Source organism: Bufo bufo, chromosome 3 (assembly GCF_905171765.1).
Source record: "Bufo bufo chromosome 3, aBufBuf1.1, whole genome shotgun sequence".
NCBI classification, from domain to species: domain Eukaryota; kingdom Metazoa; phylum Chordata; class Amphibia; order Anura; family Bufonidae; genus Bufo; species Bufo bufo.
In genome coordinates this window covers 128,070,487-128,083,583 of record NC_053391.1, presented here as the reverse complement: position 1 = coordinate 128,083,583, position 13,097 = coordinate 128,070,487, and positions in this window count along the sequence as shown.

Genomic DNA, 13,097 nt, shown 5'->3' with positions numbered 1-13,097 from the left:
CGGCGGCAGCAGCAGAAGAGGTAGCAGGGGGAGCCTGAGTGAGTTCCTTGTTTTTAAGGTGTTTACTCCACTGCAGTTCATGCTTTGCATGTAGGTGCCTGGTCATGCAGGTTGTGCTAAGGTTCAGAATGTTAATGCCTCGCTTCAGGCTCTGATGGCACAGCGTGCAAACCACTCGGGTCTTGTCGTCAGCACATTGTTTGAAGAACTGCCATGCCAGGGAACTCCTTGAAGCTGCCTTTGGGGTGCTCAGTCACAGATGGCGGTGGCCAGTAGCAGACGGACTCTCTTGGCGGCGGGTGTTCTGCTTTTGCCCACTGCTCCCTCTTTTGCTATGCTGTTGGCTCGGTCTCACCACTGCCTCTTCCTCGAATTCTGAAAGTCAGTGGCACGACCTTCATTCCATGTGGGGTCTAGGACCTCATCGTCCCCTGCATCGTCTTCCACCCAGTCTTTCTCCCTGACCTCCTGTTCAGTCTGCACACTGCAGAAAGACGCAGCAGTTGGCACCTGTGTTTCGTCATCATCAGAGACGTGCTGAGGTGGTATTCCCATGTCCTCATCATCAGGAAACATAAGTGGTTGTGCGTCAGTGCATTCTATGTCTTCCACCGCTGTGGAAGGGCTAGGTGGATTCCCTTGGGAAACCCTGCCAGCAGAGTCTTCAAACAGCATAAGAGACTGCTGCATAACTTGAAGCTCAGACAGTTTCCCTGATATGCATGGGGGTGATGTGACAGACTGATGGGCTTGGTTGTCATGCGCCATCTGTGCGCTTTCTGCAGAAGACTGGGTGGGAGATAATGTGAACGTGCTGGATCCACTGTCGGCCACCCAATTGACTAATGCCTGTACCTGCTCAGGCCTTACCATCCTTAGAACGGCATTGGGCCCCACCAAATATCGCTGTAAATTCTGGCTGCTACTGGGACCTGAGGTAGTTGGTTCACTAGGACGTGTGGCTGTGGCAGAATGGCCACGTCCTCTCCCTGCACCAGAGGGTCCATTAACACCACCACGACCATGTCTGCGTCGGCGTCCCTTACTAGATGTTTTCCTCATTGTTACCGTTCACCACAATAAGAAAAAAAATATTTGGCCCAATGTATTGAATTCAAATTCAGGCCTTTTTTTACAGGCACCTAACACTATCTGGCTATCTATTTAGGTACCGTATTACACTAATACAGGCACAGCAGTAACGACAGATTTAGCTGAATATAAATTGTAGGCCTAGTATTTAGGCCCTGGATGACAGGTATCCCTTTTACGGACAGAATTAGACTTGGAAATGCATGGTAGCGTGTGAAGTTATTGAAGATGACCCTATCCGCACCTTCAATCTAATATACCTTTTTATGGATAGATTTAACCTTGGCCTGATAGAGCTAAAACCACTAATTTAGGGAATTGCTAAGTTGAGAATTGTATTTCAACCCAGAACAAAAACTGTGCTTTGGCAGACACTAAATAGATTGACCAGCCACAGCAGTAACAACAGATTTAGCTGAATATAAATTGTAGGCCTATTATTTAGGCGCTGGATGACAGGTATCCCTTTTACGGACAGAATTAGACTTGGAAATGCACGGTAGCGTGTGAAGTTATTGAGGATGACCCTATCTGCACCTTCAATCTAATATACCCTTTTATGGATAGATTTAACCTTGGCCTGATAGAGCAGAAACCACTAATTTAGGGAATTGCTAAGTTGGGAATTGTATTCAACCCAGAACAAAAACTGTGCTTCGGCAGACAGCAGACAGTATTACAATTGGCTAGCCACAGCTGAAACACCAGATTTAGGGTACTGCTATTTTGGCAATTGTATTTTACCCCTCAATAAAATAGCAAGCACAGCCAAGCCCCTGATGTAGGATATAGCAAAAAAAAACAACACACTTTTGATGGTTAAAAATGGACTTGGTGGCAGCTTGTGCTGGCGCACCACAAGACACAAAATGGCCTCCGATCACCCCAGAAAAAAGTGACTGAAAAACGCTCTGGGCAGCCTTAAAACAGTGAGCAATTGAATAGCAGAGGTTGTATGATACACAGCTGTATATCGATCACTTCAGTAAATAAATCCCTGCCTAATCTCGCCCTAACAGCAGCAGCTGCATCCTATCCCTACACTGATCAGAGCAGAGTGACGTGCGGCACTACGTGACTCCAGCTTAAATAGAGGCTGGGTCACATGCTGCACTGGCCAATAACAGCCATGCCAATAGTAGGCATGGCTGTGATGGCCTCTTGGGGCAAGTAGCATGACGCTTGTTGATTGGCTGCTTTGCAGCCTTTCAAAAAGCGCCAAGAAAGCGCCGAACACCGAACCCGAACCCAGACTTTTACGAAAATGTTCGGGTCCGCGTCACGGACACCCCAAAATTCGGTACGAACCCGAACTATACAGTTCGGGTTCGCTCATCCCTAGCCACGACTGTACAGTATACAGATATATAATGTAGTGGATACAGAGAGTATTTATTAGCTATGTTCCTATAGTGGCTGAATGTTATTACAGTATTGAAAAACAACATGTACAGTATGGATACATTTGTATTTAGCAAAGCCTTTTGATCATTTCCTCCTTGACGGCACCCCCACCGACCCCCCCCCCCCCCTTCCCTTCTGCCAGGACAATTCCCACACCTATTCTTGCTATTCTTAATGTTGGATCTCTTTCTCCACAATTGTGCAATGGAAACCTAATATGAATTATGATGTTAACACTGACACCATTAAAACAAATAATATTGTTACATGAAAAACAAAAATAAATAAATCAATACAGCTGCAGCGCTGGGTAAGTTTTAAAATACACCAAAAGTTTACAGGCAAAAATAGCTGTTCACCAGAGTCAGGCGCAGGCAGTGTAGTCAGCGATACTGAGGTATAATACTGCAATGTACACCATTAGTCTATCCTTTTGTATGTACTTACAACCTTAATGAAGGCATTAGCATATGAATCGCGATTTGCATCTAAATACCTTCAGTGTTTAGGGGATAAGAAAGTTATTACAGAATGTCCCAATTTCAAGTAATAAGATAGTTTGCTTCAAGTATGTCAGATACACAATCAATATTATTGCATTCACTAGTTTTTTTTATCCTTTAAGTGTATATTGTTTTGTATCTTGATGCAGTTTTCCATATTTATTTTTATTTATTATTTGTTTTTCTCTGAAGTAGTGGATACAGAGTGTATTTATTAGCTATGTTCCTATAGTGGCTGAATGTTAATACAGTATTTATATTATATATAAATTTACATATAGCATAATTAGTTTAATATTGTATAATTATTTATTCCATGATCCATATGAGGTATGGTGATTTAGATATAGTTTATTGTACAGTATAATGGACATATATAGATATAGAAAGAAAGATAGAAAACCTCTGTATTAAAAAATAATTATACAATATTACACTAATTATACTATATGTAAATTTATATATAATATAAATATATAAAATATATTTATATATAATAAATCAATATAGCAGCAACACTGTATATATTGGTCTATTTTTGCCTGTAAACTTTAGGTGTATTTTAAAACTTACCCAGCGCTGCAGCTGTATTGATTTATTTATTTTTGTTTTTCATGTAACAATATTATTTGTTTTAATGGTGTCAGTGTTAACATCATAATTCATATCAGGTTTCCATTGCGCAATTGTGGAGAAAGAGATCCAGCATTAAGAATAGCAAGAATAGGTGTGGGAATTGTCCTGGCAGAAGGGGGGGGGGGTCGTGGGGGGTGCCCTCAAGGAGGAAATGATCAAAAGGCTTTGCTAAATACAAATGTATCCATACTGTACATGTTGTTTTTCGATACTGTAATAACATTCAGCCACTATAGGAACATAGCTAATAAATACACTCTGTATCCACTACATTATATAGCTGTATACTGTACACTGCTCGATTACATATCTCTATACAACACTTCATTATATATCTGTACACACCGCTCTATTATATATCTGTATGCAGTAGACTGCAAAAATTCCGCTACAATGTATCACCAGGTGTTATCCAAATCTAATCCACTTGTATCACAGATCTAAAGACATAATGGAGCGGTGTATACATATATATTATAGAGCTGCATATGCAAATATATAGTCTAATATTCTCGAAGTACTGAATCATAATTGTGATCGATACATAAATATATGAATGTACAGTTAGTCCATTGTACAGTAGTTTATTATTTTTTTAATTTATTTTTAAACCCTCCAGCCCTATTTTTAACCCCTCCAGCCCCTCTTCGCCCGTGTGAAAGGGGCCTTAGATCCTATTGTAGCCATACTGAGAGTGGGGGGTAGGTTGTAAAGTAACACCATATACAGTAATATATTTTTAACCCCTCCAGCCTTATTGTACTATGCATTCTGTATTAAGAATGCTATTATTTTCCCTTATAACCATGTTATATGGTAAAATAATAATGATCTGGTCTCCATCCCGATAATCTCCTAGAAACCGTGCGTGAAAATCGCACCACATCCGCACTTGCTTGCGGATGCTTGCGGTTTTCACGCAACCCCATTCACTTCTATGGGGCCTGCGTTGCTTGGAAAACGCACAAAGAGGAGCATGCTGCGATTTTCACGCAACGCACATGTGATGCGTGAAAATCACTGCTTATCTGCACAGCCCCATAGAAATGAATGGGTCCGGATGCATTAATTTTTAAATTATTATTTTTGCATTTTTCCTATTTACATATATTTTATTGATTTATTTATATAAGGACCAGTCAGAAAAGAAAATGGCAGTCTACATTTTTTGATGCATGATAATACAGTAGACACTATTTTGACATTATTTGACTGATTTCCAAACACATATTCAATGAAGTCCAACAATCAGAACAAAAGGGGGGATTTTATTATGTGACATTCACAGCTGTTTTTATGTGACATTCACTGCTGTAAACTGTTTAATTTTGAATCAGCAGGGTTTAGTAAGGGGGTGTGGCTTCCCACTGCCATATTCATTTACTGTAATTTACTGTATGTCAGAATCTTAGGAAAATGTATATCACAAATCTAATTCAGATTATACATGGCCTAGCTTTGCATGGCTTCCCAGAAGTTACCTGTGCCAGTTCCATCTTATTCTAGGGCATTTCTAATTCTGATTCTTTCATTCTCAGTGTGCTGCTTTAAATGTTCCATTTTCCACGTTCACTCTTCTCTTCCATTCTCCACAGAATGTCATCTTGAACTCATTCACAACCACACCACATACATTAAAGGGATGATGAGCTAGTCCCTGTGCCTGCAGTTTATTAATTTATGTGGTGCGTTTGATGGCACTGCGCACTCCTGTACACAGTGCCATGGGCAGGATTGAGCTGTCCAACTGACTGATCCAGTACTGTGATAGGGAACAGATATGATGTAATCACTTCCCTGCCAAAGAAAACTCCTATTGAGTGCTACTGTAGGTTCCCAAATGTGGAAGAGGGCGCTTGCATGAGAACACTCTGATGTCAGTCATAACAACGCAGGGATTCTTGGTTGGAGAGAAGCATAAAGGATATGATTAGCCTCATTCTCTGGATGTATGTCCTATACAAATCAGATGTAACAGTGATCTCTGGGGAGTTACAATTAGACCACGGTTATTTGTGATCTGTATATGGAAAAAGCAGGGAACCCATAGATATTTTTTTCCCTGCTTACCTTTGCATCCATAATAAAAATAAATAAATACATAAATAATACAGTAAAATGTAAAAAAAAAATAAAAGTAATTAAAATGAGAAAGAAAATTTAAAAAGTAAAAAAAAAGCACATACCCCTTCCCCCCCTTCAAACCCACATGAACAAGTTTAGGCATTCTGCTTAACACGGATGGGTTTTGCCTGGGCATCAGGTGCCTAAGCATTAATACGTTCCAGACAGGCAGAATATATGCTATGCTAAACATATAATAAAATTAATAATATAGGATTGCTAAAGTACAACACTTTCCTCTTCATATAATCCATGCGATTTCTTTATCTATACACAGAGGAAAAGAAAACACAGAACTTTGTGCAGATTCAAAAAGAAAAAGCTTTACTTTATTCTGTTTTATTCTACCTACAAAGCATTATGTATATTGCATAACAATTAAAAGTCCACTGTCCCACTGCATCCACACTGAACATCAATCATACTAAATGTAAGACTTGGTTCACAACATATCTGGGCACTAAGTTTAGTATATACCACTAAGAGCGGCGTTATTGAATTCTGTTATAACAGTGTTATGACGGAATATAACAAAATTCTAGTACAGAATGCAAAATGGAAGCCTTTAAGAGGCATTCCTTTTTGCTCCATCCTAATACATGTCTATGGGGGAACATACAGTGCCTTGCAAAAGTATTCACCCCCTTGACTTTTTTCGTATTTTGTTACAGTACAGCCTTAAAGGGTAACTGTCATATTTTTTTTTATTTGCTAGTTTATTAGAGCTAGGATGTATACCTGAGTTAGTCTGTCAATGATTGCCAAAAGATCTGTAATTACCTTATAATAACAACTTTTATTAATGTCTCCTGTCCCTTTCCACTGCTCCCTTAAAAGACCGTTGCTATGGCTCATCTATCTCCGGCTAGGAAGACAGAGGGGCGGTCCTTCACACTGTATGCCTGCAGTAGGCTTCAGAGTGAGGAGGCGTGTCTCTCAGTAATCCAATCTGATTGGCTGGCAGGAAGCTGCTGGCTCTACAGCAAGTTTGTATGTGACCTGAGGAAATGCAGTTTTAGCCTCAGAGAACTGGCAGAGGAGCCATCTTGAGAAGATCCTCATAGTGTAGGATTGAAAACAGCCGTAACAAAGGGGAAAACTCAAGGAAAACAGTGGTAAGTGAAGAAACTAAAGATTGCTTCATACATAATGCTTCTGCAGCAGTAACATATGCTAAAATAGATTTTTTGATGAAAATATGACAGTTATCCTTTAAGTTCAATGTTTTGTTCATCTGAATTTTATGTGATGGACCAGAGCAGTTGGTGAAGTAAAATGAGAAAAATATACAAATAAAACTATTGTTTAGAAACAGAAAACAGAAAATTGGCATGTGCGTATCTATTTAGCTCATAGAGACTTATCCAAATTCGACTTGGAGCTGTGATTTCTGCAAAAGGTGGCTCTACAAAGTATTGACTTTAGGGGGGTAAATAGTTATGCACATTGACTTTTTCTGTTATTTTGTCTTATTTGTTAATGAAAAAAGATACTGGGCACTCTCTAGAATAAAAGGAACCTCACAATTTACTATCAATAAGACATATAAACATATAGACAGTTCATTTAATACCATTAAAACACCATAACATAAAATCCGGATGAATATAATAAAATATAGATATAAAACTAGATTCCTATTAGTCTAAAAAATATATATAGGAATAAGACCGCCTCTGATTGTTCGGGGATAAAAAGTCTTTTAAATAAATGTTCCTCCAACTTTGAGTTTGGGTATACTGTTGAAAATATTCTTTAGGGTATTGATAGCCCAAATATAACTTCTCCTCCGCAAATGAAATGAAATCTCAGATTTTCAATACAGTGATTTAGTTGTGCGGCGTCCCGCTTTACTCACTGTTCAGTTGAAATGCTTTATTCCGCTGCTGTGCCCAGGGCTGGGACAAGGCCATTTGGTGCCCAGGGCGAAGATGGCAAACTGCGCCCCCCCCCCCCCCCCCCCCCGTTTTTAAGAAAGAATCAATGTTGTTTCAAAACAAGAATATACTTAAAGCAATAGAACAAAGGACTGTGGGACTTTGAAAGTCACAGACACTATAAAGTTCCCCCCCATCATCATGTGCCAGTATAAAGTCCCCCCCATCATCATGTGCCAGTTTTGTAATAAGCCCCCCCAATGTGCCAGTAACACTATTGTAAAAAAAAACAAAAAAAAACACTTATACTTACCTAAGTGTCAGCGATGCGATGCAGCCTCTTCCTGTGTCCCACGCTGTAATGTAAGGCTCAGGCGGCACGATGACGTCATTGCGCCGGCCTCTGATAGGCTGCCGGCCTAGTGCCTACAGCCAGGGGCGTACATAAAAATCACTGGGCCCCATAGCAGGAATCTAAATTGGGCCCCCATTCCCCTTTTATAGCCCCTCCCTTTGTTCCATGAACTATTCTTGCTGCTGCGTTTTATAATTTATGCCATCAGGGCCGGAATGGGATTACAAAACAGCCCTGGCACACAAAAGAGGTATAATAGATGCAGATGTATATTATATACAGCAGTGTACAGTTATGTGAGGTACGCGGTATAATAGATGCAGTGTGTACAGGTATATAGTATATTCCCTAGTGTTCTGATATGTGAGGTACAGGGTATAATAGATGCAGTGTGTACAGGTATATAGTATATACAGCAGTGTACTGATATGTGAGGTACGGGGTATAATATATGCAGTGTATACAGTATATACAGTAGTGTAATATGTGAGGTACGAGGTATAATAGATGCAGTGTGTACAGGTATATAGTAAATACAGCAGTGTATTGACACCTCGTACCTCACATATCAGTACACTGCTGTATATACTATATATCTGTACACACTGCATCTATTATACCTCGTACCTCACATATATAGTATATACAGAAGTGTACTGATATCTGTACACACAGCATCTATTATACCTCATACCTCACATATCAGTGCACTGCGGTATATACTATATATCTGTACATATTGCATGTATAATACTGTGTAATATATGCAGTGTGTGCATGTATGTGTGTGTATATATATATATATATATATATATATACAGAGCAGTGTATTGATGTGACACATAGAAGGTATAATACTGTAGATGCAGTGTTTATAGAAATATGTGGTCAGTTATGCATTATAGTCACTGTGAGGTACATGAGGTAGTGGTAACTGTCTGAAGTAGTATACATGAGTGAGCAATGAGTAAAAACAGGGCATGGAGGGGGGGGGGGGTAAATGATGAAAAGTGGAGGACCTCCTCTTACCTCTCCATTCCAGTCTGTATGGATCAATACAGAGCTGCTTGTGAACTTTTAATACTTGCTGTTAGGGGTTGAAGGACCTGTGATGATGTCATCACAGGTCCTGGCAGATGTACCTTTGAAACCTAGGAACTACACCATTTTTGGTGCAGTTCCTTTGCTAGATTCTGCAGGACCTGTGATGTTGAAGATGATGTCATCACAGGTCCTGGCAGATGCACTGTTCTAACCTGGGAACTACACTTTACACTGTGCAGTTCCCTTACAGGACCTGTGATGACATCATCAAAGGTCCTTTAGCTTTAGAAAGGTAAACAGGAGCAATTAGGGGGCGGGGCCTCTCCTCCACTTCGGTGCCTGCCTGCAGCCTATCAGAGGAAAGGGAAGGGACACGCCTCTCCCTCCCCTGCACCTCCGCTGGCACAGACAGTTTACAATGGAGATGAGCGCAATGGAAGCGCTCATCTCCCTGTGCCCGGTGGCGGCTGCTCACTTGGGGGGGGGGGTCATTTTAGTTGGGGGGGCACATGGGGGGGCACAGCATGATGTAGGGGGGGCCGTGGCTGGCACTTCACCTGCGCCCCCCTCCTGTCCGCAAATGGTAGCGCCCAGGGCACCCGCTCCTTCGGCCCCTGCCTTGTACCGGCCCTGGCTGTGCCGGTACTTTGAGTTCAGGGATATCACATATGAGTTTCGTTCCCCTCTCTGTCTCGTAGGCGCCGCTCTATCAGTAAAAGAGCCGGCGCTCGATGGATATTGCAGGCTCCTTTTTCTGCGCTGGATTTGATTTATGGATGAGGGTGTGATGCTCCTCAGAAAAATCCTTTTGGAGTGCGCATAAGGTCTGCAGTGAGACACAGTTGATCCGGGTATCTATGATACTTTAGCACGGAAAATCAATGTCCATCAGGGGGGATCCTAGCACCAAACGCGTTTCGGGGTCTGTTATCACCCCTTCCTATCTATTTGTCTTATTTGTTGTTGGCTTCACAATAAAAAATAACAAACATCTTCAAAGTTGTGGGCATGTTCTTTAAATTAAATGATACAAATCCTTAAACAATCCATGTTAATTCCAGTTTGTGAGGCACCAAAATACGAAAAAAGTCAAGGGGGGTGAATACTTTTGCAAGGCACTGTAACTAGTGTTGATCGAGCATGCTCGGCTGAACACCAGTTCGGCTCGAGCATCTCGATGCTCGGCACATGGCGGTATTCAGCTGAATTCCGCATGTGCTCGAGCGCAATGCTCGAGTCTCCCCTCCGCATGTTTGTTGGCTGCTACGCAGATAATAAACGTGCAGGTAAGGCTACTTTTACACTCGTGTTTGGTGCGGATCCATCGTGGATCTGCACAGATGGATCCGTTCAGATAATACAACTGTAGAACTGTAGAACAGATCCATTTGTATTATCTTGAACACCATTAAAAGTCAATGGAAGACGGATCAGTTTTCTATTGTGCCAGATTGTGCCATAGAAAACTGATCCGTCCCCATTGACTTACATTGTGTGTCAAAACGTATCCGTTTGGCTCAGTTTCGTCAGACGGACACCAAAACGCCTCCAGAATGGAATGGAGACGGAACTAAGGCAAACTGATGCATTCTGAGCGGATCCTTTTCAATTCAGAATGCATTAGGGCAAAACTGATCCGTTTTGGACCGCTTGTGAGAGCCCTGAACGGATCTCACAAATGGAAAGCCAAAACGCCAATGTGAAAGTAGCCTAAGTACTGCCCTTCACTGTAATGCCGTAGCCATGCCGATGACACGTGTTCGGCTCAGCGGTAGTCAGGGAGAGCAGTGCTGAAGAAGGGAAAGATAGTGTAGGGGGTGAAATTTTTATTTTTTTTTAAGTTGAAAAACTTGTCAGAGACCCAAAAGTCCTTTTAAGAACTATTGTGTGTGGCAGCAATATATATTTTTAGCGCAACCTGCGCTAAATTGCTAAAACTTAACAGACCCAAAAGTCCTTTTAAGGACTATTGTGTGTGGCAGCAATATCTATTTTTAGCGTATCCTGCTCTAAATAGCGTGCAATAGTTAGGCCACTGCAGACAGCGACATTATCTGCGCTACATCTCCTGTGTAATGTGTGTGCATCCCAAAAATATCAGTGAGACCCAGTGTACTTTTTTTGTAGATGTTGTTCACTGCGGACAGTGACATTACCTGGGGTACATCTCCTGTGTAACATTTCTACATCCCAAATACCTGTGACATTCCCTGTATTTTTTTATTAGCCGCTGGTGACAGCATTGACATTATCTGCGGTATATCTCCTGTGTGACGTTTCCACATCCCAAATGCCTGTGACATTCCCTGTAATTTTATATTAGCCGCTGTCAACATCAGAGACATTATCTGCGGCATTTCTCCTGTGTAACATTTCCATACCCAAAATACCTGTGACATTCCCTGTAATTTTTTATTAGCCGCTGCTGGCATCAGCGACATTATCTGCGGTATTTCTCCTGCATGACGTTTCCACATCCCAAATACCTTTTTTTATTTTTTTGCGCATAAACTTACAAATCCTACGCTACTGTACATGTGACATACTTTCAAGCATATAAAACATTTAATTTGAAGAAGGCAAGCCGAAAGGGACAGGGACGTGGCCATGATGCTGATGGTGCACACAGAGGCCGTGGCCCTGGGTGCGGAGAAACTGTGCCTGCTGCCAGAGCACAAGAAAAACAATCATCCACGATACCTAGCTTCATGTCCCAGTTTGCAGGGCGGCGCAGGACAACGCTCTCGAAGTCAGACCAGTGCAACCAGGTGGTCAGTTGGGTGCTGCAGATAATGATTCCAGTTGGTTAAGCACCACCCTGTCTTCCACCAAGTCCAGTCTCAGTAGCCAGGAGTATGGTCAACACAATCCTCACCCTGATCCTCCTTCCTCCCACCATGGAGAGTCTTGCCAAACAAGTGATCCCACACTCGGATATTCCAAGGTGCTCTTTTCAGCGCGATTCCTTCATTTGGGCCTCTCGACAAGCCCGCTTGAAGAGGGACATGAGATCTTGTGCCCTGATTCCCAAACTCTTGAGCATCCACAGTCACAAGAAGATGACGGTGGGGAATGGCAATTAGTGTTTCACGAGGTGGATGATGATGATGAGACACAGTTGCCAATAAGTCAATGTCAATTACTGTCTCAAGAGGTTGATGATGAGGATGAGACACAGTTGTCAATAACTGAGGTTGTTGTTAGGTCAACAAGTCAGGAGGATGAGCAGAGTGAGGAAGTGGAAGAGGAGGTGGTGGGCGATGAAGTCACTGACCCAACCTGGGAAGGTGGCAAGCCGAGCAAGGACAGCAGTACAGAGGGGGAAGGATCTGCAGCACCGCAACAGGCTGGAAGAGGCAGTAGGGTGGCAAAAGGGAGAAGGCGGACCAAACAGGCCCGCAACTGTTCCCCGGAGCACACCCTTACATAAATCTTCCTTGCCAAGGGGTAGGTGTTCCGCAAACTGTGCCATACAAAAATGAGCAGGGGCGTGAACACTAGCAACCTCACCACCACCAGCATGATCCGCCACATGGCATCAAAGCACCGTAATAGGTGGGCCGAACACCTGGGTCCACAATCTGTGTCTGCGACTCACACCACTGACTCCTCTTCCCCTGTGTTACGTGCAGGCCAATCCCCTGGACCTTCGCAAGCACCATCAGCTAACACATCCACTTCTGTGTCCCAGCGCAATTTACAAATGTCCTTACCACAGGCATTTGAACGCAAGCGCAAATACCCAGCCACCCACCCACAGTCCATAGCACTAAATGCGCACCTTTCCAAATTGCTGCCCCTGGAAATGTTGCCATTTAGGCTTGTGGACACTGAGGCCTTCCACGGCCTGATGTCGGCGGCCCTCGTTACAAAGTCCCCAGCTGCCACTATTTTTCACAGTGTGCTATGCCCACCTTACACCAGCATGTGTACCTTAACATCACCCGTGCCCTGATCAACGCAGTTACTGGGAAGGACCACTTAACCATGAACACATGGAAGAGTGCTTTCGGCCAGGGACACTACATTTCCCTGACAAAACACTGGGTGAATGTTGTGGAG